Source organism: Cydia amplana, chromosome 27, assembly GCF_948474715.1.
Source record: "Cydia amplana chromosome 27, ilCydAmpl1.1, whole genome shotgun sequence".
In the NCBI taxonomy this organism is placed as follows: domain Eukaryota; kingdom Metazoa; phylum Arthropoda; class Insecta; order Lepidoptera; family Tortricidae; genus Cydia; species Cydia amplana.
Genome location: NC_086095.1, coordinates 6,060,010 through 6,066,009, shown reverse-complemented (window position 1 = coordinate 6,066,009; position 6,000 = coordinate 6,060,010).

Genomic DNA, 6,000 nt, shown 5'->3' with positions numbered 1-6,000 from the left:
TGAATAGACGCAATCTAGCGCTAATGGGAGCCCTAAATGCTTTACTAGAGCCATATCTACGGACTAGTAAAGATTTAGATGATACGCACGCGATCATGTATTGCGGAGCCATCGCGGCGTGCCGTGTTGCACGAGTCAAGTTTCCGGACTCTGAACGTGCACCTAGGACCGCCGGAGGTGCCCCCGCATGGCAAATACGGATCGAGCGACGTATCAGCTCCTTTAGGACTCTTATCGCAAAGCTGATCTGCTTCAGGGGGGGCAACAATCGCCCCCGAGTAATGCGCTTTGTAAACCAGGCGTTCGCGGGGACGGATATCAGGCCCCGCGACTACATGGCCAACGTTATGGAGCGTATCGACTTTCTAAAGCAGAAAGTCTATGCATGGGCAAACCGTATTCGCCGCTACAGAGAGCGTGTGGATCGATTCCAGCAGAATCGTCTTTTCCAGAGTGACCAAAGGAAGGTGTACCGAAGGTGGGAGGAAACCAACCTTCGTGTGTCCGACATGCAGCCGCCGGATCCTACTGTCATGACTGACTTTTGGCGTAGCATCTGGTCGGTGCCTGTCGGACACACCGAGGGGAGTTGGATGAATGTTGTCGAGCGTGAGTGCGAGTCCATCGAACCTATGGGGGTAGTCACTATCACCCCCGATGACGTAAGTTGTGCCATCCGCACGTCCCAGAACTGGAAAAGTCCTGGGCCGGATGGATTGCACAACTTCTGGCTAAAATGGTTCCGATGCTCGCACTCGTGCTTGGCAGCACAATTTCAACAAGCCCTCGAGCTTGGTTCTCTCCCACCTTCCTTAACAACTGGTGTTACCTTCCTGCTCTATAAGTCCGGTAGTACCACGGAAGCGAAGAATTACAGACCCATCACGTGCTTACCTACACTCTATAAGCTCCTTACATCCATTTTGAGGACAAAAATCAACGCGCACATTGTCGCTAACAATATTTTGGCCCCCGCTCAAAATGGATGTAGGGTTGGGTCCCGTGGTACTAAAGAGCTCCTCCTCATAGACATGACCATTTGCCAACAAATCCGGCGGAACAAGGAGGCCCTCTCAGCCGCTTGGATTGACTATAAGAAGGCCTATGATTCGGTGCCTCATTCATGGCTGGGGAGGGTCTTAGAGCTGTATAAAGTTGATGCAGCTTTGAGAGCCTTTCTAAGCGCGTGTATGAGGCAGTGGACCACAGTCCTTCGTCAACCAGGAAGCGGGGATGACCGCCCTGGCCCGCAGGATTTCATAAGGATTGAGCGAGGAATATTTCAGGGTGATAGTCTGAGTCCCCTATGGTTCTGCCTAGCTCTGAATCCCCTCAGCACCCTGCTGAAGGATTTGGGACTAGGTTGCCGGCTTCGGAGAGAGGGTGAAGTCATTTCTCACCTTCTGTACATGGATGACCTCAAATTATTTGCACCAAATAACCAAGACCTGAAGGAGCTACTGAAAACCACCGAAGTCTTCAGTAGTGCCATCAACATGGAGTTTGGTGTCGATAAATGTGCGGTTATGCATGTACAGCGGGGGAGGGTTGTAAATTCAACAAATTTACAACCTTCTGAGACAATGTCTTTCAGATCTATCTCTGAGTCAGAAACCTATAAATACCTTGGTATGTCACAGTCGTTGGGTATTGAGGACGAGGGTATTAGACGGTCGGTGAAGGAGCGCTTTTTCAGTCGGCTCACAAAAGTCCTTAACAGTCTTTTGTCAGGAGGCAACAAAGTGCGCGCCTTCAATGCCTGGGTAATGCCCCTGCTCACATACTCCTTTGGCATACTAAGGTGGTCTCAGACCGAGCTGGATGCCCTGGATCGGAGGGTCCGATCACTGCTCACCGCGCATCGCATGCTACACCCACGCTCGTCAGTTATGAGATTGTACATCCCACGGAAATGTGGAGGCCGAGGCTTCCTAAACGCCAAGGATCTCCACAACCGCGAGGTGTACAATCTCAGGAATTATTTCCTTAACAACGACTGTGGGATACATCGTGATGTGGTGGCAGTAGACAGGAACCTCACACCGCTCTCCTTGGCAAACGAGAACTGGCGCAAACCTGTGGTACTAAGTACTGCGGATCGCAAGGCGGCATGGGAGAGTAAGGTGCTACACGGGCGGTTCTACAAGGCCCTCACGGGACCCGATGTGGACCTGCTCGCGTCGGTGAACTGGTTACGATTCGGGGACCTCTTCGGAGAAACCGAGGGTTTTGCCTGTGCAATTGCGGACGAAGTAATGATGACGAACAACTATCGGAAATATATCCTGAAGGACGGTACGGTCGACATTTGTCGGGCATGCCGCCGTCCCGGAGAGTCACTCAGGCATATCATTTCCGGTTGTTCTCATCTTGCTAACGGCGAGTACTTGCACAGACATAATCTCGTAGCCAGGATTATTCACCAGCAGCTTGCTCTCCTATACGGCCTTGTGGACCGCGAAGTACCGTACTACAAGTATTCACCTGCGCCAGTTCTCGAGAATGGTCGTGCCACGCTCTATTGGGATCGATCTATCATCACTGACAGGACTATTGTAGCCAATAAGCCTGACATTGTGATAATAGATCGAGCGCAACGCCGGGCCGTGCTCGTTGACATCACCATCCCCCATGATGAGAATCTCGTGAAAGCCGAGAAGGACAAGTCCAGTAAGTACCTAGACTTGGCTCACGAGATAACCGCCATGTGGGATGTTGATTCGACGATCATTGTTCCGATAGTTGTTTCAGCGAACGGTCTAATAGCGAAGAGTCTCGACCAACATCTTGAGAGACTCTCGCTAGGTGGTTGGATCAAGGGCCAGATGCAGAAGGCGGTGATCTTGGACACGGCGCGGATAGTCCGCCGGTTCCTGTCTCTGCAGCCCTGACCGCCGGTAGCTTGGGCCTTGCCCCGCTGCTGGCGGCACCCTAGGTTAGGTTTTTTATAATGTGTTTATATGTATTTTGTATTGTTTTTGTAAGTGTTTTTGTATTTTATTTTTATATCCATATTATAAAATAACCTAACCTAAGATCAGAAATAAATAAAGTGAATAATAATAATAATAATAATAATCTTTATTCACTTAAAACCTAACACAGTACAGAAAGTCGATATTATGCTAGATACAGAAAGCTTATAATTAGGTTTGTGACAGTTTCACCAGAGTCGAGCCTTTGTCTCCCGAACTAGGTCAGAGCCTGTGACTCGGGAGTCAGCGATTCCTCCGCTAAAGGTTACACAGTAGTGGTAGCAAAAATAAAAGCTATTATAACAAAAGTTGTACAATACAATCTACAAATATGTATAAGCTTTAAAAGAAATACAATATTTCAGTTTTAATACGTAACAATAAGAGAGAAGTTCAATCTACTTTGGTTAAATTACTATAATCTATATTGAGAAGTTACATGTGTACATGTGTACAGGGGGGTCTAGGGTACAATTATTTTAGGCAGCTTAAGAGTGTTTCAGTCTCCTGGTAAGTTTGTGTTTGGAGCCAAGTTAATAACTTAGATTTGCAATCGTAACGGTTTAATCTATAGATTTCTAGTCGTTTGTTGATTTTATTATAAATTCTGGCACTCATTGCTAGGAACTGGCGACTCGCAAAGACTGTCCGCTGGCGTTCTGCTGGACAGACAGTTTGTTTATGTCGTTTTTTAAGAGCTGTCATAGATAGAGGAAGATATCGATGTCTGCGTAGGATGGCACGGAGAATGTACAGTTGCCTAACAGACAGAACTTTACATTCGGCATACAGTTTGGCTGTTGGGTACCTGTAATGTTTTGATGTTGCGACCTTCAGTACTGCTCTCTGAGCGCGCTCCAGCTTGAGCATTGTGGTTTTACCAGCGGCTCCCCATAACGGGATACAGTACGTGACTAGGGACTGACAGAGGGACGTATACGCCATCATTATAATACTACGACTAGCCGAGCAACGAAGTTGTTTAAAAACGTACATCAGTTTCCTGACACGGGAAGTCAGGCAGTCTATGTGGGTATGCCAATCTAATTTTTGGTCAAGGGATACGCCAAGGTATTTTATGCTTGGGACTTGGGTAAGGGAAACGCAAAGACAATTAGGCGAGGGTGACTGACAAATATGACATTTTATGGCAAACGATGGTACAGGCAGTGACGGACTAGTAATTGCGAATGGAATGAATTTGGTTTTGTCTAAGTTAAGAGTCAGCAGATTAGCCTTTAGCCATTGCATTACAATTTTAAGGCCACTTTCTGCGTGCATTTTCGTCTCAGCCCAATCGGATCCATGGAATAGTAGGGCCGTATCATCGGCATATGCAATGATTCTACAGTTTCCTAGGGACAGTTGGCACAGTTGGTTTACATAAATCTGGAACAGCGTGGGCCCTAAAATGCTGCCCTGAGGTACTCCGTAGTCTATTGTTTCTTCGTTACTTATGAAATTATTAAGCTTTATGGATTGGGTGCGGTTAGACAGGTAATCTTGGAACATATTTAATGAAGTACCACGGACACCGATGTTTTCCAGTTTACGCAATAATATAGGAACCGATACTGTGTCAAAGGCCTTGGAGAGGTCCAGAAATACACCAAGACACCGTCGTTTTTCATCAAGGTTGCGTGTTACAAATCTAGTTAGGTCGGCGACTGCGTCTTCAGTAGACCTATTAGCGCGAAAGCCGTATTGGTTATCAGCAATGAGATTGTAGCGTTCTAGGTATTTTACCAATGCGGTATTCATAACTCTCTCCAAGACCTTCGACAAAGCTGTTAGGACGGAAATCGGTCTATAATTATTAAAGTTAGCTCGGTCCCCGCTTTTGTAAATAGGGTGAACTAGAGCCTTTTTAAATGCATTGGGAAATGTTCCAGTTCTGATAGAAGTGTTACAAATATGAGTGATCACAGGTATGAGCGAATTAAGTGAGTTTTTTAAAATTTTTGCCGGTATGTCGTCCCAGCCAGTAGCGCAATCGCTGCGAAGGTTTTTTAGAATTTTTGCGGTTTCTGACTCAGTGACTTCTAAGATAACAAGCGAATTACATTGGGAGTTGGAGCTGCAAGTAAGATTAGAAGGAATCATGACAGGGCTAATGTTGGTAGCCAATGTTTTGCCTATGTTAACGAAGAATTTGTTCATTGAATTAACTGATTCTAAAGGCGAATTAGCTGCGCATAGTAAGTCATTTGAAGGCGTAGGAGTACGTTTGGTTTGAGTTATAGTTTTAATTAGGTTCCACGTAGCTTTTGCGTTATTTTTACATTTCATAAACTCATCTCTTTCATATTCTGTCTTTAGTTTACGAAGTAACCTGTTGCAAAAGTTGCGATATCTGGAATAGGTTAGTTTTAACGTCAAGTTTTCAGGTGACTTTTTTGCTTTTTTGTGGAGATAGTCTCGGTTTCTTATGCAGCGTAACAGACCGGGGGTTATCCAAGGCTTGATTGTTCTATCCTTTCTACGAATTCTAACTACACTGGTGTATTTTTTAATGATCGAAGAAAGAGTAGCTACAAGTCCGTTTGCCGCAATATTGGCATCAGATGCCGATAACACAGATGTAAAATCAGACGCGTCGATTTCTTGACGAATGGCTTCGTAATTAATCCGGGTACAAGTTTCATTAGCTTTGGGGCCCTGCGCATACGTGTCAATACAGAGCATAACTGGCATATGATCTGTAATATGGGATTCGATAACTATGGTGGCTGTTGGTACATTTGAACGAAGGAATACGTGATCAAGGCAATTGTTATTTCTAGTAGGATACAAATGTGCGGGTAAAAGACCATGAAGGGCCATGAAGGTAAGGTACTCAGAAGAACGGTTGTCAGTGCTAGTTGGTTTTATGTCAATGTTGAGATCACCAATAATGGCAACCTTATTGCAAGAGTTGAGGTTAGATAAAACATAATTTAAGCTGTTAAAGAAAGTTTCCAAGTTTCTAATAGAAGGAGATCGGTAAATAGCTACGATTGCGGTGTCCTCATCAATTTTGCATACG